Source organism: Neopsephotus bourkii, unplaced genomic scaffold (assembly GCF_033783945.1).
Source record: "Neopsephotus bourkii isolate Nb327-2 ecotype Australia unplaced genomic scaffold, CSIRO-AGI_Nbou_v1 NB_1441, whole genome shotgun sequence".
Lineage (NCBI taxonomy): Eukaryota > Metazoa > Chordata > Aves > Psittaciformes > Psittacidae > Neopsephotus > Neopsephotus bourkii.
Window position 1 is genome coordinate 501,574 of NW_026901918.1, and position 24,619 is coordinate 526,192.

General features: G+C 39.7%; 1 protein-coding gene across 2 annotated transcripts in view; it reads right to left on the reverse strand.

Moving 5' to 3' along the window:
- CDC42SE2 (CDC42 small effector 2) overlaps positions 1–24,619 on the reverse strand; it is an 85,433-nt gene that overhangs the window by 47,570 nt on the left and 13,244 nt on the right. For both annotated transcript variants that reach the window (XM_061368684.1, XM_061368685.1), the window contains exon 3: positions 20,248–20,320. The gene's annotated coding sequence lies outside the window, so the exon portion shown is untranslated. The remainder of the gene's footprint in view (positions 1–20,247; positions 20,321–24,619) is intronic.

Sequence of the window (24,619 nt, forward strand, 5' to 3'; positions counted from 1 at the left end):
CTTCTACTACTTTGTATTTAACAAATTTACCAAAAAGAAAAAAAAAAAGAAGAAAAATTAAACCCCTGAAAATTAAGAGGAAAAAATACCCTGAAGTTTGAAATTTTGTTGCATAGACAAATGCCAGCTAAACTGAAGGTGGCCTGCTTTAGAATTTCTAGATACAAATAGAAATGGGGATAAATGGACTAGATGTTCTTCCAGTCTGATGAGGCCCATACAATGTTGCTGTCCAACATTCTACACAAAGAGGCATTAATGTCTTTGTTGAATGAAAACCAAGATCTTGAATTTCTAGTCTGTTTTATGATGTTTTGTTAAGGCATTCAAATCTCACTTGAAGAAAACAAGTTATGGGGAATCCATTGGTACCCTTAGAAAACTATCCTGATGATTAAGCAAGCTACGTGTTAAAAGTGTGCCTCTTCATTTATGTATAATTCAGAGCTATACAAACACTTTATCATCCCTCCCCCTCAACTTTTTTCCTCCCTTTCTCAAACAATTCCTCAACCTCCTCATTCTACAGATGGCAGAACACAGGGAGCAGTATAAGCAAGCATCTGGAATGTGGATGTGTGATGTGACATCACACATCATTTGCCTTTTACTAATATTTTCATTATATATGACATTCCAAGTAAAAACATACAGTATGTTGTTTTCTTTTAAAATAAAATTAATCAAGGCTTTCTAGAAATTTTCGCTACTTCATAATCTACTTTGATATTTTTCCCATGCAGAGATTCTATTTGGCTTTGTGATTTTTTTTTTCTGTATTTTAAATAAATAAATAAATGAAATCTCCATTAGTCTTATTTATGCATCTAGCACCTGTAGGATGATCTACCTGGTACAGCTCAAATTTTAATGGAATAAAGACACTGGATTAACAGAGAAATCAGGAATTCAAGAAAAGTGAACCACACATTAGAAAACATAAAACATCTTCCTCCGTAACCCCTCCCTCCAGATACTTGCACTATTTCACTGCTTTTTAGGCTGAAACTGGGATTAGATATAGTTCAGTGTACCCTTCATCTTTCTGCCAGTATTTCAAACAAAGCAATAACCCTCAAGGTGTGTCAAGTTGCCAGATACTGTAATGTTTCTCCTCTTTGTACTGTCTCTGTTCTCCCTGCAGTACTGTACTGTGAAGCAAACATGTTGAATCCTTACCAGTGGGGACAGGAGCCAAAAATTAGAAAACAAAATAGAAAGAAAAAGTCAAGAGGCCCTTTTGTGTTGAGTCCACCTCTTCCATACAGCAAAGGTAAAAAACAGCCTTTGAAAGGTATCTGAACTAGGTGCTTCTTGATACAGAGTCCTTCTACACTCATATTCCCAGAAGTTTTGTTGAAAGAGGAGGCTGTACTTCCTGCTCTGTGTTGTCTGGCATGACCTTCAGATACTGCCCTACCAGATATTACTTACTTCTTGCTTTCTCATCCCTTCCTCAAGAATTTCTGTATTACCCTTCTCCATTCACACATGTGGTGAGGAAAAAAGAGTCACTAAATACTGCATTTTGTAATGGCCAAAACAGTATCTACTTACAGCAGATGTTAGCAGTGTGAAATAAAATCTTATCACTACAAGATAGCACAGCAATGAGGTCACATTCTTTTTCCCATTGTGGGCACTTAAATTCTGCTGTCACATTACCTTACAGTATTTGCTTATCCACACTGAATGAACACTTTCAGGTCTAAAAACCTAGCTCTGGGCAATTTGTTTGAGAGGAAGGAAAAGGGAAGAAATGAGATTGTTTACAATAAAACGTATTTCAAAACATGGTCAGCCATCGTGGAATGGATCAGGGGCATGCTGTCTCCAAGCAGTTTCTCTCTCATTATGTTAGTTACCTACCTGCAAGAAGGTAAGTTAAGGTAAGCAAAACACACAGAGAAAATACTGTTCTCTTCTTTCCAACCTTCTGACCTAAACAAAACTCCTAATGGAAGTCAGAAAAATAAAAAGTGTTTTGACCATGGAAAAAACAATCCCATGCAAAAACAATCACTAGACATACAGTACTTCTGATAAACTTGAAAAGCCCTGAATAAAAGATGAAGCGTAATGCTTGTGTTTCCTTGCTATGAAAAGAATGCTGCTGCACAGAATAAGAAACTTTATAAATACATATATGTGAAGACTCAAGTTTTTCCTCACATCAGTCAAAACCATTTGCTTGAAACAGCGAAATAGAAGTTCCTTTACTCAAGACCCAACTACAGAAGTCTTTCAGACAGCCACGGCAGGATGTGATCTTTTTGTAACATACATGACAAAGCCATAAGGAAAATGGCAGCAACAACCACTGTAGCTCTTCTTTACAGGAAATACTGTCAGGTTCCTCTAAGACCTCTTTTGTAAACTATGCTGATGAAGACTGCAGAACAAGTCACAGTGAATTACATATTTTAGCTCATGATGGATTTAACATTAGTTGCTTCCAAGTTTAAGCCTGAAAAAAATAATAATGCTTTGTCAATACTAACTACTCTGTTCTCCATGGTCTGCTGTCTTATTCCACTCTTTTAATAGGTAAACCTAGTTAATCAGAGTAATTTCTCTTGGCCAATATTTAGTTTCCTAGACCACAAGGTAAATACACATTCAGAATGATCAACCTTGCTCCAAGTGTTGTTATGAAAAACCACGACAGACCATTATAATTTCCTAATATACAAATCCACTACTGTGAGAATGGTGAGGCACTGGAACAGGCTACCCAAGGAAGTTGTGAATGCTCCATCCCTGGTAGTGTTCAAGGCCAGGTCGGATGGAGTCTTGGGTGACGCGGGTTAGTGTGGTGTCTCCGACAGTTCAGTCCTTTTAGAGACTTTGCTCCTTTCCCCAGTTCCCTTGAACTTCTTAGAAGTTTTGCAGCCACTTTTGAAGAAGAGATTGTAATAGGTCTGATGCACATACAATCAGTAAGCACCTTCATACTGACCTTTACAAACTTTGTGGTAAGCATGCTTTCTGCACACTACAGAACTGCTGGCTAACTTCAGCATCACTTAAAGTTTAAGTTGTAAAATTCAGTGGAATCCTATCTGTACAAGCAAAAAACAAGAAATAAAGGAGAAGAAAAAAAGAGGCCTTTTCTGTCTTCACATTTGTCTAAATTCCATTGTTTGGTTGGTTGGGTTGTGGCGGATTTTTTTATTTTTTAATTATTTAATAACATAGTATTTAATTTGCATAACCCTTTGAGTGAAAGGTCTGTAGATGAGTCATTAAGGTTTTGCTGGAGGTTACAATCAAGTCTGCATTTAGAACTGACATAAGTAAATCCAATCAAATGAAAAGCAAGCAGCAACTACTTCGACTAAATTGTCAAACATCTGTAAGGTGACAATTCAGTTTACCATGCAAAGTTTCCCTATTTGAATGAGATTCTATCTCCTCCAATGACACACAACTGTTCACTATTTCCTTTCAGAGTGTCAGTAGGGTGGGGGAAGTTTTCCTTGAATCTGCTGTGAAATATGTCCTGTGTATATTTGTGAACAAAAAAATTCCTTTGCCTGGTATAATAATCTTTATCTAAAAGGTTAAGATTGAAGTGTAAAAGTATGCATTTAGTTCAAAGTTATAGTTGTTCTTTAACATGTTTTTCCATTATGGCTGCTCCTTCTCAAATAAGGCAAAGGGCTGTCGAAAGGGGTGTTAAGCTCTTTAAATTTCTAACTTTGCTTTCACTAGCAACTTCTGGGAAGAGCATTAGGTACAGTAGTTAAATCTAGCATTTAAGTGCAGCCTCTAATCCTATTCCAGTCCAAACCAGTTCCCTCATTTTTTCTACCTCTCACAAAAATACAAAGAATTCTATAACTTGGACTCAAACTGTCTCCAAATATTTTACAGGTGCCAGACCTTTCCCTTCCCACTTCACATACAGTCAGCCTGGTAGCGTAGGCATTAGAGACTGCATAGAGGAGGTAAGAAAATGGAAGGCAACAAAACATCGTGCCTATCTTGAAAAAAAAAAAAGAAGGCTACTGTCTTTCTCAAAATACTGGAAAACAGAACTAAAATAACTAAACTTTCGACATGTTCTTTATTATAGTAAGTAGATAAGTATGATGCAGTAACACCATGTCTTTATCGCCAAGATGCACTTACTCCTAAGTGGATTTGATTTCTCCTTTTTCTCCCCACACAGAAGGGGAATGGCTCACATGCAAGGTTCAGCATGAAGGCCAGATATTGCTGCAATCCCTTCATGGAGGATAATCAGTCACTTCCCCAAAGCCCTCTTTGTCTGCCACTCTGCCACAGATCATTTGGTTTAAGGTATTCGTTATTCAGTCTCTCCCTCAAACAAACACCCCCTCTTCTCCTAGACATGCAGCCAGAACTGTGGCTGGTGAATCAATATCCACAGCTAGGTAATTAATGAAGTCTACTGAATTCACATCAGTAGCATTATCCCAATTCATTCACAAGACTTCCCATGTAAATGGATGGGCTTACTGCATCCTAAATACAAAACATTTAACATTAATTTATCTAGAAAACATCTGTCATAATAAGCATAACCACTTTGGAAGCACCAATGCAAATCTCGCAAATAGTCCCATGAATGTATACACTTTTATTTTTCTTTTTTACAATAAATTGATTTCTCAAACCCCTGCATCTTTAAGCATTTTGTGCATCTATACTAAAAAACTATCAGCTTGAAATGAATTCCTTCATGCTGTTTCACTGGTAACAATGAATTAGGTGTGAATTCTCCAGGAAAAACGTTATCAAGTTAAGACTCTAAAATCACAAAAAAACAAAACCCAAAAAACCAATCCTACCCATAACCAAGGATTTTTACTACCTGTTATGAGAGCAAACTTAAAAGTGTTACATTCAATAAGAAAAATTCCTAAAGCCTAAACCAAGATACAGTCAAAAGTAATCAACAAAGACACTGCCAAGTCTTAAGTCATTGATCTATCTATATATTAGAAACCACATAGATTTCAGCATAAGGGCTAAAATTAAAAAAAATTTAAAAATCCCTAGGGAGAATTAACAGGCACACTAGTTCTTCTAAATACTAGGCAACCAGCTTAATTTGCTCATCTTCAAATGGGCCATCCCTCCACTGGAAAGCTGCCCCCATTATTTTCCCAAGGCCCTTGTTGCTAGGGTTGCAGCTGCACAGTCCATTCCTGTTGAAGCACATGTCTTTAGAGGGGGGCACAAAGGGTTCCATTATTTCCTCCTCTGAGCAGGCAGAGCACCGCCAGAATAGAGCATTCCCCTTTCTGCCCCCACCAGAAAATAGGCAGGCAACCCCAGCACTCACTCATGAACATTTACATATGAAGAGCTGCAGAAGGCACCGGGTGCCCTGGCTGAGCTGCCTGCCACCACCACAAGTTGTCCCCTAGCAAGTGTCTTCAGAAGCTGCTCATTTATGATTAATTTTATTAATTAATAAATTAGTTTGTTTTGTCCAGTTATCTCTGTTCATGACTTGATGGGAAGTTCACACTGCAGTTCAACTTATGGAATAAGGAAATGATATTTGTTTTTTTTTAAATCACTAAGAACAGTCTCTTAATACTTCTAACCTTCCAGAAAGAATTGTTTTTAAAGTCCTGTCCTTTTCTGGGCCATGCAGATAGAGCACATAAAAAAAGGACACAATGGCCAAATGAGCACACTATGCTTTGGTCTAAAGCACTGTTAACTCTAAAACACTACCTTCCCAAAGCTTAATTTAAACTGTTACTGGCATGAACAGCTGGATTCATTCTATGAACATGTTTACACACTTGTGCCACTGTGAAGGGGAAAGGTATATGGGCAGTGCTTCCATTCAGAACCTTCAGCAGAAGTATTAAATAAATTAGAAAAAATTAAAACCTACTAATTAAAACAACAACAAAACAAAACAAACTCAGGATAAAAACTATTAATTGGTTTTTAATTAATAATTAAAACCTACTAATTCTCCTACTGGAAATGGGAGCACTGGCTACCTTGGATTTGGAGAAAGCTGAAGCTGTCAATGACTTCTTTGCGTCAGCGTTCACTGGCAAGTGATCTGACCATGCCACTCAAGCCTTGGGAGACAAATGCAAGAACTGTGAAAATGGAGATCTTAGGATCACTGCAAGAGAGGATTAGGCTCAAGATCATCTTACGAACCTGAATGTGCACAAATTCATGGGACCTGATGAAATCCATCTGCAGGTCCTGAAGGAGCAGGCAAATGAAGTTGCTAAGCCACTATCCATCATATTTGAAAAATCATGCCAGTCAGGTGAAATTCAAATGACTGGAAAAAGAAAAATAGGACCCGCTTTTTAAGGAAGGGAAAAAGGAAGATCCAGGAAACAACAGACCAGTCAGTCCTACCTCTGTGGCTGGCAGGATCACGGAGCAGAATTCCCCTGGAAAACATGTTAAGGCACATGAAAAACAACTAGGTGGTTGCTGACAGCCAACATGCCTTCACCAAATGCAAATCCTGCCTGACCAATTTGGTGGCCTTCTATGATGGGGCTACAGAATTGATGGATAAAGGCAAAGCAGTTGACATCATCTACCTGGACTCATGCAAAGCATTTGACACTGTCCCATATGACATCCTTGTCTCTAAACTGGAGAGACATCTGTTTGATGGATGGACCAGCCAGTGGATAAGGAATTGTGTGGATGGCCACACACAGAGAGTTGTAGTCAATGGCTCAATGCGCAGCTGGGGACTGGTAATGAGTGGTGTCCCTCAGGGATTGGTGTTGGGATGAATCCTTTTCAACATCTTTGTCAGCAACATGGACAGTGGGATTCAGTGCACCCTCAGCAAGCTTCCTGATGACACCAAGCTGTGCGGTTCGGTTGATAGGCTGGACAGAAGGAATGTCATCCAGAAGGAGCTCAACACACTTCAGGGGTGGCCAATGTCAATCTCATGAAGTTTAACCATGCCAAGTGCAAGGTCCTACACCTGGGTCGGGGCAATCCCAGGAACACCTACAGGTTGGGCAGAGAAGAGAATCAGAGCAGACCTGCAGAGAAGGACTTGGGGACATTGGTTGATGAGAAACTGAACAAAAGCTGGCTTCAGTGTACACCCACAGCACAGAAAGCCAACTGTATCCTGAGCTACCTCAAAAGGAGCGTGACCAGCAGGTCAAAGGAGGTGATCCTGCCCCTCTACTCTGCTCACATGAGATCCCACTTGGAGTATTGTGTACAGTTCAGGTGTTCTCAAAAGAAGAAAGACATGGAGCTGTTGGAGCAAGTCGAGAGGAGGTCCACGAGGATGATGAGGGGACTGGAGCACCTCCCATATGAAGACGGGCTGAGACGGTTGGGGCTGTTCAGCCTGGAGAAGAGAACGCTGTGTGCAGACCTCAGAGCAGCCTTCCAAGTATCTGAAGGGGGCCTATAAGGATGCTGGGGAGGCACTTTTCATTAGGGACTGTAGTGGTAGGACAAGGGGTAACGGGTTCAGACTTAAACGAGGGAAGTTCAAGTTAGACATAAGGAAGAAGTTCTTTACTGTGGTGAGGTGGTGGAGGCACTGGAATGGGTGGCCCAAAGAAGTGGTAAATGCTCCATCCCTGGCAGTGTTCAAGGCCAGGTTGGACAGACCTTGGACAACATGCTTTAGTATGAGGTGTTTCTGCCCATGGTAGGGGAGTTGGAACTAGATGATCTTAAGGTACTTCCCAGCATAAACCATTCTATGATTCTATCATTCTGTGGAAAGAAATTTTCCCTAACAAAACATTTCTGAACTCTGTGTAACAACTGATGAAGTTCAAGGCATGTACACTCACTACAAAAGAGAGTTGTAGAGCAATTTGTATTAAAAACAAAAAGCACAAGACATCAATATACGCAACAAAGAGTGGTGCAGTCTAATCAGTTATTTGGTTCATGTGTTGTTTTGCCCTTGTACTATGATTTATACACTGACAAAACAGATCTTTGTTTTACCCTGAATGGTTAGAGATACTGACACCATTTTATCCTTGCCTGCCTGAAGTGCAACTCTAAGTACTGGAACTGTTTTTGGTGTGAGAAATTATTGGATCGGAGTGGTCATCACCATGTGCAATCAATCTCCCAGCATTAGGAGCCCAGGACTGTTTAGATGAGAGATTCCCCTTTACTATAAGGATGAACTGCAATTTTTCCTCCAGGACCTCTTCTCCAATGTAGGGAGAGTGGTTTGTATAGTCCCCTCACTACAGGCCATGACACTTCTGCTAGAATTTATGTATGGTAGGAGAGGATTCAAACTCTGCCCAGTGAAGAACTGAGCTAACAGTTTTCTAATAACCACAGTATCAGATCAAGTGCTCAGGCAGGATGAAAAGAGGTAATGAGTTTAAACTTAAACAAAGGAATTTCAGGTCAGATATAAGGAAGAAGTTCTTTACTGTGAGGGTGGTGAGATGCAGGAACAGGTTGCCTGAAGAACTGATAAATGCTCCATCCCTCGCAGTGTTCAAGGGCAGGCTGGATAGACTTTGGGCGACATGGTGTAGTGTGAGGTTGGAACTAGATGATCTTAAGGTCCTTTCCAACCCAAACCGCACTATGATTCTAGGATTCCATAATTGTTACTTGGACTGGTTTTGTTACCATCTTGCCTGTAAAAGTCAGCAATTTCTTATTAAGTACTGATTAGCATTTCTAGTGTCAGAGAGAAGAAAGCAAGCAAAAATAACTGGTTTTCAATTTGGACTCCGCTTCTTCAGGCAAAAAATTCATTCTTGAACAGCAGAAAAATAACAGAGAAAGAAATTAACCCTCCATGAGAATCCTGAGTATCAATACTTATAACAACACAGTTTTTTGAGACTGTGTGCAGTTGTTTACAGTGGAAATAAAATATTTCACTGGAAGGAACCCAAAGTGAGCATTAGTTTTATATAAATAAGTACATACAGAGAGTACATGGGATGCAAAAGCATTCTCAAATAGAGTGTCAGACTACTACACAGAAAGACGGTGAAAGGAAATAAAGAGTTTTTCTAGGCCTTTACTAAAGGTTAGACTAGTTTTTCACTTAATGTGCTCAGACCAGTAGTCCTATACCTGAATGTCTGTCTCTTCCAAAGAGTTGGAAGAAGCATTTGGGATTGTGCCAGATCTGAGGAACACAAGTCTCCATAGAAGGCCATGTGAATTGCTGCATTTGTTACCCACAGGATTACCAGAGCATCCTGGCAAGGTTATGCATTTATCACACTCTCAAGGAGTCAGTGGATGATGATCTCCAGATACAGTCTGAAACTATAAGGCCGCCACCTGTCCCACCAGCTAACAATTATGATCTGTACACTGGAGGGATCATAGACAGAAGCATGAAATTTTAACTCTGTCTTGATGCAGGATATTCACAGACATTCTAGTCTATTTCCTAGTAACCTTTTCAGAAATAGGTGAGATCTTCCCTAACATGCTTCTTCTTGGAACTTCTTCTGAGGTCTTTGAACATTATGAGAACATTTCTGAAAGGGCACAAAGGAAGGCACAGATGAACAAGCCTAGTTTTTGCATAGGAATTTCTTTAAAGTTCACATTTTGAAAAAAGCAACGCAGTTCAGCTGTTCAACACAGTTTGAACCAGCATCACAGTTAACTGCCCAGTATTAATAACCCAGGAGGGGTGAGGGGGTAATTTTGTCAGGGAATGGTCAGGAGTCTAAATAAGGAGATCCTGAAAATACAACTGGTATTATTTGAGGATGATGACTCAAATACTTCTAATGCAACATAAAGTTAATTGTTCTTCTAATCCAGAATTTGTGATGCACTGGCCTGCAACTGTGGGCTTCCTTCCATGTGAATATCTTGTAAATATTTAAAAGTAGGAATACAGATTACAAAAAGGAAAAAAAACCACAGTACATTTACTATGCTTGCCTGTAATACTATGTATTTGAACACTTGATTCCATCTGCTCATTTACCTAGCTTGCTCTTATACACCTCTCAGTCTCTCGTTGGACAACTCTGTAACTAGAATGGTACAATAACTGGTAGGAAAAACTTCAAAACTTCAATTTGTGTGTAAAAGACACACATTTGCTAGAGCGCCAACCCCCCCCCCCCCCAAAGAAAAAGGAAAAAAACCCACAACCAAAAAATAAACCTAAACAAAACAACAATAAACTAACACTTGTGTTTCACATTAGGCAGCAAGCAAGCCAGAAATAACTAGAAGGATAAAGAAGGGTAAGAGTCAGAGGAGCTACAGAATAACACACAGTGGTACTGAAATAACTGTAATTCTTGAACATGCAATGTACTGAATGATGCTGATATTTGTCAAAAGAGAGTGAATTTGCTTTTTATGTCACTAGTACATTCATTTTTGAGCATCTTAAGTTATCTGTTAAGTATGTAAATTATTTTTATAGAGATCTCAAGCATTCCAATTGCTTTAGTGGGATGTGCGCAAAGCTATCACCCTCTACTTGAGACTAAGAGTTCAAAACAAATGCTGATTTGACTTGGTTTATAATATACTGATATCCCAGACATTTGAAAAATCTAGATAGTGCTGGTAAGCCAGTAATAATAGTCAGTGCATATTGATCATCAGCTTTCACTCATTAATGCATTACTGGTACTTCGATGGGGAAAGAGACAAAGCATTTGAGATTTTTTGAGAAGTTCCAAAAATTAGTATAAAATGCTTTCTTTCCAATTCCTGATGACCAGCCTATTTTACTGTAATATTGAAAATGCAGGATCTCAAAAATAAAGTACTTGCTAAAATGTACAAATACTAATAGGACAACAGAATAGCAAAAAGCCTTTCAGAAGCTTTTCTGAGTTGCTGCTCCTAATTTGTGAAGTGACAGATGTTTTTTCTTTTCATAACTACTTGTTATTAATAACTGTGCTATTGAGCATGTCCTCAGAACACAATCAGTTTCTGCAAAACAAGCAGTTATTTCTGGATATATGTGAACATATCTTCCTTCCAGAAGATTCTTGCCTATCTCAAAAATGAAACAAACAAAAAACCACTTCCATACTTGAGCCCAGCTTGAACTACCAAATTAGCAATAGCTGCTGTGCTATTCTACTGTAGAAGCTTCCGTTAAGTAAACGCTATGTGACTTTGTTAAACATATATGGAAATGAAAGTGTATCAGTCCCTAGAGACTGGAACAAACACATGCTTTGTTTTATGTCCCCAAACCTTAACAGAAGTCAGACTTTTCTGCAACAAAGCTTTACATCCAGGAATTTCATGCCTATGTAAAAGAAGTTACTAGCCACAGCAATGCAATATATGAGGTAACAAACAGCATCTAAGAGCCTCCACTGATACATCAGCAACACATACCAAGCCCCTCATCCCCAAGTGGCACTACAGTCAGTTTTGCAGAGCTAGCAACTTTCCGCAAGGCTTTTAAAACAGAAGTTTTCTCGTGCCACCCCACAAAGGACTTCAGAGGTCTGCCATGTTATCCAGCAGCCTTCAAATTCTGGGTCTAACAGCATCATCAAATTCTGTAGCATCTAACTACAGCTATTTTGAGATACAGGCAGCTGAAAGAAACAGGAAGGGATGTAAAGGTAACAGGAAAGGCTATAGTGTTAGACTGGGGGGAAGCAGAGAGGGAGAGGATAAGTAAAGCAGAGCAGAGCAAAAGAAAGCTACACTCATGAAACAGACCTTATGTTTACAAACAATATGAAAGAAATGGGTCAGAGATTTGTTTGGGTTTTTTGGATTTTTTTAATTTTTTTTAATACATAAAAAATGACGAAAAGGGGAAGTAAAAGCACTTGTAATGGTACCACAACGGACAACCCACTGCATTAAGAAGCTTTGCTGAAATACCTAAATATCCAAAGGCAAAGAGTGCAGGAGACATTGAGAACTTAGATGGAAGCAGAAGAAAGAGGGCATAGAAACAAAAAAAAATTGTATTTGTAAGAGAGAACGAAATAATTTTCTAGACTGGCTTATCTGAAGGTACATAATGAGATTTTGACAGTAAATAATATTTTTCTTCCATGGCAACTGTTAACAGCAAAAAATGTCAGCAATCTTCCATGAGTTTGTTTTCCCTACAACAGAAAAATGAAGTAAAACATCTGTGTACAAACTAGTCTGGGGATCTGCACTTTAAAATCAGCTGGGATTACTGAGATTCATGTCACAGTGTGGCTTTTCAATTACTCAAGTCACAGTTCATTAAAAGGCAGATAACATACAATACAGCAGCACCCGCATCTCCTGTGGCATCTCACATTAGGATCCTTATATTAGCAGCAACTCAAAACTCAAGTGGAAAGTTAGATAGCTAGATTTTCAGAAGTGCCAAGTACCCAGCGGTTTCCACTCTGAGCCTGCCAGATTTTTTGAGAAGCAGGCGCTAGTCAAGTACAGATTTGGCTTTCAAACAATTCCTCTGGCACCCCCCCCCCCCCCCCAGTAATTAATTACAATGCTTCTCCATGCCTGCACTCCCTTCTCTGCCTAAGGAAATTAGTATCTTTTCATGTAAGTGCATAATAAATAACAACTAGTCATACATTTCTCTTTTAAGAAAGGGTATTTCACATTTCTACCTCAAGAGTAAAAGCCTCTTCACTGACAATACTGCCACTCACCTTAAAAGACTTCTCTTCTAAAAAGGCATACAGGCTGGCATTACCAGCTTCATTTTTCAATTCATGCGTATTAACTAAAAAGCAAACAAAAATCCCAGTGAAGACACTGCAACTCCCCATCACTATTTTCCTGCCTGAGTCAATTCAATGGGATTTAAGGAAGTTATAGCTTGAGGCCGCTCTTCCAGTCCTTCAAATTCGTATACTAATAAGTCAATCTGCTCGCAGCGTGGAAATACAGTTCAGCCTCTGAACGTGATTTTTACCTAACTCTGGCTGTCCCAACTTGACTGACAAGAGTAACTGTCGACAAATACTTGGAACGAAGTCTCGACAAACCAGCCTCAAAAGAAAGGATGATCATGCATAATCCAGTCAAAGAGAGGAACAGATCTACTATGCAACAGGAATAATGGAAATATTTCTCTGCTTACACTTCCTCCCCAATTTACTCAGTAACAGATAACATCCCTGTTAGGATTAATAACTGGAAATTAAGAAAGAGTAGAAGTATTAAAGATTGATATACATTTCAGAACAAAGACAGACAAGATGCGCTTCTTCTGAATTAACTCAGTTATAAGAAATAGGATTCCTAAAAAATGCTGCAGCTACTAGCTCATTTTTAAGGAGGCAGGAGTAGCAACAAATTACTTCACTCATATTTCAGAAAGGAAATGATATCACAGAATGGTGTCTTGGGAGAAGACTAATACAATCTTAATGAAGCATATTCCAAGAAACTAAATCAGTCTCTCCTGGACAGCAGGTAGCATCAAACAGCTCAAGCAAACTGCAACAATTTTGGACATAAGTAAACATGTAGATTAGGTATCTGTGAAACTATAAAAAGAAAGCAAGATGCCCATGAGATCTGCATGCCCAAAGCTGAATACGGGTAAGATTTTCAACACAGTATTTTGAATCTATGTGCCAAAGTCCTGAATAAGCGCTTATCAGAACACATGCCTCCTTCAAAACAGAGCTTAAACTGTTTTTCCTACTAAGGGAGTATCCAGTAAGCTGCACATAATGTTAAAAACAAAGCTAGAAATGTCCTTCAGTGTGCTGTAACAATTGCTGGTTGAAAGAAAGACAGCAGAGTGGGATTTTCCGTTGTAAGATGAGCATGAAGGTTAAATTGGGCCATTAGCAAAAGTCTGTTTATTTCCTCTTTCTTTTTTGATACCTGATCACTAGTACAACAAAGAATATTAACCTTCTTTTAAAGAAAATGGACAGTTGCCACAGTTGTAAGTTCCACACAGAATTCAAGAACAAGATTTAGATATGGTAAGGGAAATAGATCTCCTTCACTTGTGTTCCCTTTTGCATCCAGTCTGCAAAGATCAGATTCTTAGACTTCGTATGAGCTCTTCTCTGCCTCTGAGTTACTTTACTTGATAGATTAAGTATCTCAAATTATTTCATGCCACAGAATAGGATCCCTTAATTATTTGATAACTATAGCAATCTAATTTGACTATATAATGCATGAACACTTGTAGCTTTTCTGAATGGATAGGCATTGCATGTTGGAGGGCAAACTACAAATCTGATGTGCAGAAGACAGACAATAAATGCTAAGCAATTTGTGGAAAGGTATCAGGAGTTGCATGCAGAATATAAGCTAAACTGAAAAGCAAATCCTTCATGAAACAAAATGTTAATATCCAACATCGTGCATTTTTCTCCTTTTCCTTAAAGTGAACAGTACAGAAATTTCAATTAAATAAATTAACTAAAACTTCCTTTTGACATTGCTCTAACTTCATGAATCTATTATTAAATTGGAGTCATACAGAGCTGATTAGAGTGTGGTGGATGAAGTCTAAACACTTTCTTAAAGAGGAAACTAAAATCCATTAAAATGTTAGAAAAGATGGCCCATGAACCAAATTCGAAAGCCACACACTACAAAAGTGAAGTAGAAGATGACATATTTCAGATTTTAAAGACATGCATGATTTTCTGTGGTGGCATTTAGAGGCAAACACAACACATGAATGTGCCTGCTAACATTTTAGGCTAGTACTTCTGGCCGCAACACTATACTGCAGAAGTGCTGCAGAAACTTCTAGTGCAAGATGTGAATGGAGTAAGGGCTTCCTTGACAAGCTCAAGTTGTTTACTGGTATAAAAGCATTTATCTAAAATTCACTATTTTGACACTACCTCCAGAAGGGGAAAAGATATCCTTTTCTACCTTCTCCCCTAACCACAGTATTTTAGACCTGTAGTAAATTAGGTCATAAACAGCAATACTAGAATAGATAAGATACGGAAAACACATTTCAATTCCGCCCCCCCCCGACTGTTTTGGGTCTTCTCTAAGCAGTTCTAAAGTACGTGTTTCAGAGTATCATGAGACCACATGAGGAATATTCTAACTATGATGAAGAGCCTCAAGCCTTACACCTTTTTCTTCACATGACCGGAATTACATCCAACAACCATGTGGTCACAGTCATGAAACAAGGAACACTGGCTACGTGAGTGAAGATGCAAGTCCAGCCACATAATTGCAGACGTAAAGGGGAAGGAAAAGTTGCAGTGTTCTAGATCAAGGGGCAGCAGGGAATGGCCCTCATTCATTGCTCTTCATCATTGTCTTTCAAACTGACAGTTTGTACCTCAAAACACCCAAGATAAATTAAGAAAAGTATTAGGACTTCAGGCATGGGGTTTTGTTTTATTAGGCTAGAAAAAAACATACCGTAAGATATTTATGGACATTTTACACTCACCAATTTCATAGCTGCCAGCAAGGCAAGTCAGGAAGGCTGTACTTCCTTACCTATAACTGAAGCTTCCTGCAGACACTTCTGGAGCATGTACATAAGGTTGTACATAAGCATACAACAGGTTGGAAACACCCAGTGCACTTCACTTGTTTCTGGCACAGGAATGAAATACACATGTTTTGCACTGCAGAGTTTTTCTGGCTCTCTGCCACCCCTGCTTCAGAGGCAATAACCACCAACTGACACTGGTGCTCCAGAAGTCCTGTCTCCCATTTTGTCTTCCTGCATCAGCAGTCACTCATGCTTCTGCTGCTTGCAGTACAGTCCTTATTCTCCTTTTTTCCCCTCAATCACCTTCTTCAAACATCACTATTTCTTACCTGGTCTTATCACCCCTACATCTGCTACCCAACTGCCTGCCTTCTCTCCTTCCCCCTCCCCCTGCCTCCACGTGGTGGTTTTTTTGATTATGGGGTTTTAAGAGACTGGTAATTTTAAAGTTTAATTTTAAATTTCCTGATTAGGTTACCATTTCCTTCTTCCTTCACCCCACTTCTTACAGAGTCTTAAGGACAGAGAGTCTTCCTCCTCACACCCAATTCTCATTCTAAAATGAAACATTTTTTTTCACAGGCTGGGTACATAAACATCTGGGGATGCTCCAGAGGTGGGAGCAGACCAGAGGAGGAACTGCAGGGCCAGCAAGAGAGACTGCAGCTCTTTGGTATGCCACTTACACTTCTAATTTCACTATTATGCTAGTAATAAAACCACCTCCTTGTCACATATTCTCCAGGGTCAATTCGTGTGGGGACTTTTCCTTCCCTGGGCTCTCTGGCAGAAAGACTTTACAAGTGACACTGAAATCAGAGCAGTAGAAAAAAAAACCCTGGGTGTGTTCATGGAAAGGAAGTGCACAGCATGAAGGATAAGCCCAAACATGTTTGGTATCATCAGTCATACTGAAAACACCTCAGATTTGTCAAAGGAACATGGGGGAAGGGAGAAAGAAGAAAACTAATGTTAGCCATCTACCAGTATTTAAATGAAATTCAGCATACATTGAGCATTTTTAGGGTAAAGCATCAAGCTTGACTGCTACCCCAATGACATACTTCATGAATGGTGCTCAGCAGCACAAAGAATAAGGTAAAATAGATTATTACACAGTACCTGAGAAATGAAACAGTGTTTTGCAGGCTTTGCTCTCAGTGAGGAGAATTGTGCAATATGTTCCACAAATTACACCTCTTTCTGAGGAAGCAGCATGTGTAAGAGATTTTTATGCACATTTCCTGAAGCAGTGGTACCTAACAGAATCCTTCTGCACGGTTCATTTGAATTTTTAGACAGTAAAATATGAAACAGTAAAGAGTAATGTTAAAGTAGAATTCACAATCTTCTAAAATTAAAGTTGCTCTACAGAACGAGTTCCTAAGAAACCACCAGTAGTTTCAGGGTTTAACCGTTCCGTCAGTGCTCGTGTAATCCACAGAAATTAACCCTACATAAATGCTCTGCAATCATGTAACTCACTAAAGTCAAATAGGAATAGACCTATCCCAGAAATTAGCTAGAGGCAAATTCAGCTGATTAAAAACACGGGCCATTCATCTACAGTATTTAACACCACACTAAAGCAAGTGTACTTGATGGGAATTAGAAAGTAGTAAAGTGAATCTGGATGGGTCCTTAAAAGCTGAGCAAACCAGGATAAGCAGTAGCATAGGATATTAAATTGCAAGTTAAATTATTAAAAGCCTTAAAAGTATCACACAAGGAACATCAAAGGAGTTTCATCATCTCATTGAAGAATTAGGTATTAGAGACCTATTTAGAAGCCTTACTTCAAAAACAGAAATAAGAATGTGAAATTGACATGAAGTAATTAGCAAATCCATTGAGAATATACTTTGGTAAGAAAATTAAGGAAGAAAATCTAGGTAAGTATAGATGGCTGCACATACCATGAATATTGGTGTCTGCTGGGGCAACAAGACAATTTAAATAATTCAATTCACTGAGAGTCACAAAGTACCTGGGCCTCCTATTAGTCTAAATAATGTATGAATATTAATCAATCTGTTTTTATTATGAGCACAAAGGAAATCTGCATATATAATTCTGCTGGTCTTGCTATCAAGGGGCTCATCACCGCAGAGGCGCTTCAAATGCTGCTTCATGAGAAGAACCATGATTCCTCACCTGATCAACAGGCATCCACCTGATCAAGAGGAATCTGCGGATGAAGCACTCCATAGGCAGATAGGAAAAGCCTCATGCTCACAGGCCCTCGTTCTCATGCGTGACTTCAACCACCCTGACATCTGTTGGAATGACGGTACGGCCCAGCACAAGCAATCCAGGAGGTTCCTCGATTGTGTGGAAGACAACTTCTGTCTGCAAGTAATAGAGGAGCCGACAAGGAGAGGTGCCATGCTTGACCTCGTGCTCACGAACAGGGAGGGGCTCGTTGGAAATGTGGCACTGCAGGGCAGCCTTGGATGCAGTGATCACGAGATGGTTGAATTTGAGATCTTTAGGACAGTAAGAAGAGTGCGCAACAAGCGCACTGCCCTAGACTTCAAGAAAGCAGACTTTGGCCTCTTCAGGAGCCTGCTTAGTAAGGTTCCATGGGATATAGCCCTAGAGGGCAGGGGGGCTCAAGACTCTTGATTGGTCTTCAAGGATCACCTGCTACAAGCTCAGGAGTGTTGCATCCCAACCAGAAGGAAGTGCAGCAGGAGGGCCAGGAGACCTCCTTGGATGGATAAGGAGCTCCTGAGGAAAATTCAAATGAAAAAAGAGTTTTATAGAAAGTGGAAGCAAGGACAGGCGGCCTGGGAAGAGTACAGGGATGTTGTCCGGGAAGCTAGGGACCAGGTTAGGAAAGCTAAGGCCCAGTTAGAATTAAACTTGGCTAGGGATATTAAGGATAACAGGAAGGGATTCTACAGGTACATAGCAAATAAAAAACAGATTAGGGAGAATGTAGGCCCCCTCAGGAAGCTCTCGGGTGAACTAGCTACACAGGATTTGGAGAAGGCTGAGGTTCTGAATGACTTCTTTGCCTCGGTCTTCTCTAGCAAAGGCTCTGACCGCACCACCCAAGTCTTGGAAGGCAGACGCAGGGACTGTGAGAATGAAGACCTTGGGCCCACTGTAGGAGAGGAATTGGTTCGAGACCATCTTAAGAACCTGAACTTGCACAAGTCCATGGGTCCTGATGAAATCCATCCACGGGTCCTGAAGGAGCTGGCAAATGAAGTTGCTAAGCCGCTGGCCATCATATTTGAAAAATCATGGCAGTCAGGTGAAGTTCCCGACAACTGGAAAAAGGGAAATATAACCCCCATTTTCAAGAAGGGGAAAATGGATGACCCAGGGAATTACAGACCAGTCAGTCTCACCTCTGTGCCTGGCAAAATCTTGGAACAGATTCTCCTGGAAGGCATGCTAAGGCACATGAAAAACAACAAGGTGCTTGGTGACAGCCAGCATGGCTTCACTAAGGGGAAATCCTGCCTCACCAATTTGGTGGCCTTCTATGATGGGGCTACAGAACTGATGGACAGGGGTAAAGCAGTTGATGTCATCTACCAAGATTTGTGCAAAGCGTTTGACACTGTCCCATACAACATTCTTGTCTCTAAATTGGAGAGACATCAATTTGATGAATGGACCACTCAGTGGATAAAGGACTGACTGGATGGCCTCATGCAAAGAGTTGTGGTCAATGGCTCAATGTCCAGCTGGAGACCAGTAACGAGTGGTGTCCCTCAGGGATCGGTGTTGGGACCAGTCTTGTTTAACATCTTTGTCGCTGACATGAACAGTGGGATTGAGTGCGCCCTCAGCAAGTTTGCCGATGACACCAAGCTGTGTGGTTCGGTTGATACGCTGGAGGGAAGGAATGCCATCCAGAGGGACCTTGACACGCTTGTGAGGTGGGCTGATGCCAACCTCATGAAGTTTAACCATGCCAAGTGCAAGGTCCTACACCTGGGTCAGAGCAATCCCAGACACAGCTACAGGCTGGGCAGAGAAGAGATTCAGAGCAGTCCTGCGGAGAAGGACTTGGGGGTGCTGGTTGATGAGAAAATGAACATGAGCCAGCTTCAGTGTGCGCTTGCAGCCCAGAAAGCCAACTGTATCCTGGGCTGCATCAAAAGGAGTGTGACCAGCAGGTCGGAGGAGGTGATCCTGCCCCTTTATTCTGCTCTTGTGAGACCTCACCTGGAGTATTGTGTGCAGTTCTGGTGTCCACAACATAAAAAGGACATGGAACTGTTGGAACAAGTCCAGAGGAGGGCCGCGAGAATGATCAGGGGACTGGAGCACTTCCTGTATGAAGACAGGCTGAGAAAGTTGGGGCTGTTCAGCCTGGAGAAGAGAAGGCTGCGAGGCGACCTCATAGCAGCCTTCCAGTATCTGAAGGGGGCCTATAGGGATGCTGGGGAGGGACTCTTCATTAGGGGATGTAGTGGTAGGACAAGGGGTAATGGGTTCAAACTTAAACAGTGGAAGTTTAGATTGGATATAAGGAGGAAATTCTTTCCTGTGAGGGTGGTGAGGCACTGGAATAGGTTGCCCAGGGAGGTTGTGAATGCTCCATCCCTGGCAGTGTTCAAGGCCAGGCTGGACGAGGCCTTGGGTGATATGGTTTAGAGCGAGGTGTCCCTGCCCATGGCAGGGGGGTTGGAACTTGATGATCTTAAGGTCCTTTCCAACCCTAACTATTCTATGATTCTATGAAAACCGATCCAACCTACTTAAGGTTAAAATCCTAATCATGCTTTGATGGGTTTGATACCACAATAAATATTCGTAGATCTGTCACCTATGTTTACCTCAACATTTAAAGTGAAAAGTAAACAAACAACATTGCCTACCTGAATTCCGCAACTTCAGTTAGTCTAGTTCTTTCTTCAAGCAGCAAGTTACTCACTGAAGAGATCCCCAATTCTAGAGACCAAGGCAGGAAAAAAAACGGCATAAGCAACTCTTACATTTCATAATAAAAAATTATTTATAACAAAGAGCAATGTAATTTCATGTTAGCATGAAGAAAACAGCTACCAAGAGGTTGCTACCAAGAGAATCAGCTATTTGCAGGATACCACAGATGTCAGAACAGCTGAGCTATTGCCATTTGTGAATGAATTCAAGGATTACAGGCTATCTTGTTTACTGCTGTGTTCGCAAAAAAACATCATCAATTTGTGCACTCTCTGGTATGCTTTATACTTAATCTAACAAGATGCTTACACACTGTTAATGCACATATATGTATGACATAGTTAAACAAAGTAAATAGGGAGCACAGGTTCAATACCAGTAACTACTTAAGTTTTGGCAGCTGTCTTTGCTAGGGTCAAACCTTAGTACCAGCAGGGGCTGGTGGAAAGACCCTAAACCAGATGTATATTCCAAAATTTTTGTGTGCAAGGTTACATAATCCTTCTTACTTATCAGCCTTGGGATCACTGGCAATAGCAGGTGGTTCAGAGAATAACTGGTTTGAACTAAGTCCCGTCCCCCCCCCAAAAGTAATTTGGCAGTTAAATCTCATTACATGTGTGAGGTTTAGCAAACAAGTTTGTAATTAATTATTGCCTATGATATCTTCTACCAAGTTCAACATTTCTCACTAAAAGAAGGGATGGATTACAAATACTGCAGGCAATAAGATAAAGGAAACACATTCATAAGAGCTGGTTCTGACTGACAAAAAGAATCACATACTCTAAAATCTGCTGTTGGAGCAGCAACACATTAACAATGTTAAACATGTACTTAAAAGAAAAAAAAAGAAAAAAAAAAAAAGAAGGCAGCCAACAAAAAAACAAATACCCCAATAAACCAGAACACCCTGTATTCAGAGGGCATCCACCTATAATGACGAACTGTTGTGACAGCAATTACGTATCAGAGATGGGCTTCAAAACAGACAGAAGTTGTGAGGAAAGCTGAAAGCCCCAGACAGTCCAGTTCACATTTCAAATGTTCATGTAAAATAAGGCAGAAGTTGTAGCAAATTAAATTTTGTGCATCTCCTGTGTCAGGTAGGGCAATGCTTGGTAGATTTTATTAAAAACCCCAATAGAAAAGCAAACAAACAAATCCCCAAACAAAATTAAACAAACAAACAAAACACCTCAAACAACCAAAACCCCCCCCCCCCCCCCCCCCAATAACTCTTATCTACACTTAAGCTCCCTGGTGTTTTAACTTTTACACCCCATGGAAAGACATTTCCTTGACAACTTTCACCAAGGTCTTGTTTGTCGTATTTCAGCCCTTTCTTGCACACAAACTAGGGAATCAAGTCTCCTGTTTTTTCTGAGACTGCCAGAAGTCAGATTAAGAAGTAAAACCTAGACTTTTTTTTTCTTTACCTCTGTAGTTTTCAGAAGAGACTGTCATAAAAAATTGTGGACTAGAAGGTGAGGCAGATGAAAGAAAAAAGGTAAATCAAGAGAGGAATGCTAGGGAGGAAAAGAGAAGGGCAAAACTTGTCCGGACAGCGTTACATGTCAAGAGTCGGAAAGCTTTCATCACCTTTTTTGTTTGTTAGGATAGAAATCTGGGTGGTCAGAAAGAGAAACTTCACAAGACTACTGAGAGGAACAGTGTTAGAAAATGGCTATAACTGCCATTTTGTTTGTGTTTCATGATTGCATTGCCCCAATATGACATAATGAGAGTCTGTGGAAAGAGCGTTGGGGTCTCCTTTCTTTGGCTAAGGAGTCAGACAACAGCTTCTTACTCTTTATCTTCAGTTACCTCAGAATAATTCAGAGACAAAAGTAAACTTTAATTAACAGAACAATAAACCTGACAGACTATAAGATGTGCAGTTACTGGACAGAGGCACCAAATATGGGACATCTAGCTGGAGAAAAGGAGGAGATATAAACAGCGGAAAAAGAGGCACACAGGGAAAACACTTCAATATCATTGTGCTTGGGCTCTATGTGAACTATATTCAGAACACCTGTAAGTAGAGTTCTGACAATTTTTCTTTCCCCTGGTAAAATAACCACATCACAGTAAGCTGTTCCTCAGACGAAACAGCAGAGCAAGCAGCTTATAACACATGAAACCTTACTGGCTGCCTAACAAGTTCAGTAAGAAAGCAAATTAAACCCTTAAAGACAGCATTTTTAGAGTAGATGTCAATTTTGTAACTGAATTTGTCACTGAAAGTTGGCTACTTTCAAGTTAAAGACTCTGTGGACAATATCTGATATAGACAGGAGAACCAATTAATTTAACTGTAGGTAAACATGGACCTCCTCACCCAAAAGCAATACAACTGAAATCAAAGTGGAGAAAGAGTCATATTAGTAAATTCTATCAAGAGAAAAAATGAAGCAATCTTGTATATATATGAGACGTTAGCACAAAGTACATGTTAATAGTACACATAACATCCTAAAACCATGTGAAGACTGAAAGTCTGTATATGTCATTTCAATATGCATAAATGCTATTACAAGTGAGATAACAGTAGACACGAGAGTATCTATATTCATGACTTCTAACCCAAATGTCTTCTTCCAACCACCTCCTTAAAGAAAAATAGACTAAGTAGATAATAAATGAATTACACTTGCCTAAACTGTAGCATTAGATATCTAGAGCCATGATGTAAGAGCAGCACAGTACAAAAATAAAAACCATCCTTGTACAATAACATTTTTAAAGGTCAATCATGAATGAAATCTGGACCAGTAGTTGCAAGTCATTGCATCACAGCTATTTGAAGTCCCAGATGAATAAAGCCTGTAGACTAAACCGACATCCTAATGGACAATTTAATTCACAAAACCACTCCTATAAATGGTAGGCTTCTGGCTTGAAAGGCTATTAAACGAACTGGCACAGAGTACCAGCCAGCAGAGTAGAAAGAACAGTTGCCTGCACGTGCTGCCAAGGCACACTACTAACCAAGCTGTAACCACCTTCTATGAAGTCTGGACAGCTTATTGCAGACTTGCCCATATCACCCGTTCATTAAGAATGTCAGTTATAAATAGCAATTGTCTAAGTGTTAGAATTTGCATATGAATCTTTAGCTTTATGGTTGTCTGAAGCCTTATTTTCAGAGCTAACAATTCAGTATATGTCCTGTATTTCTAAATAATAATTAAATTACAGATTTAACCAGTTACAAGAAATCGCTAATGTTGCAACATTAGCAGGCAATTTCATCATTACCCTGACATTATCTGCTCAGATGACTTATTTCACTTAGCTCACCAGAGCTTAAAAGTCGTATTAGCCTTTTTGAGAAGTTCAGTATAAAAACTCTGCATAAAAACAAGGATGATATAGTACAAATCAATACGATAAATGACCTACAGATTGCCTTAGAAAGGTGAAACATATCTATTAGTACAGTGTTTCTACTGAAGTAAAATATATTGGTTTTGAGAACCTAAATGACAAAGAAGTCTATTTTTACAGGACAGCTACAACAGTGTTGTAAGGATTAACGTTTGAGCAAATTAATTCCAATAGTACTAAGTGTATCAAATTCAGAGAGAAAATAATTACCGTAGTCTCATAACATTTTCCAAGTTGTTTTCTAATTACACCAAACAGGTTGAAATTTGATGAAGAACTTGAAGACACTAAGTAATGTTTAAGGTTTAAAAATGCATTTGTGTCCTAAGGAGAAGTATTTTTTATGCTAAAGAAGCCATGAGTTTATGGTAGATGAAGAGTTATATAGCCTGCAAACATGCAGTCCTTCCCATTGGGGAGGAGGGGGTGGAGGGTGGGGATATAAAAATCTAGACATAGAACTTCACCAGTTAAATGAGTTTATTAAAAAAATAAAATATCTAAATTTCATATTGGGTTTTATCTTGATTAAAACACTTGACTTTTTCATGCTTTTGCAAGCTATTAGAAATGGAAGAAATATAAAGAATCAGTTTTGCACCTGCAAAGTAGTTTTCAAATCTCTAAAGCCATATATAGTATATACTCACAGATTTACAATTATCCTTCCATTCCAGTCAGTGGCAAAGTCACATACATACAGAAAATTGCAGATAGCCATGAGAACACGTTATCATTTCATTATGATGCTTATAACTGGTACACCAATTAATTTAATAGAGCCATAATGAATACACTCAGAGCTAAGAAATGTCAATGAGTTCAGAGCTGTGCATATCTGGAATCAAAAGTGCCAAAAAGTATGTTAACACTGAATGTAAGTTAAGGCACAACCTATCATGGAAGCTGCCC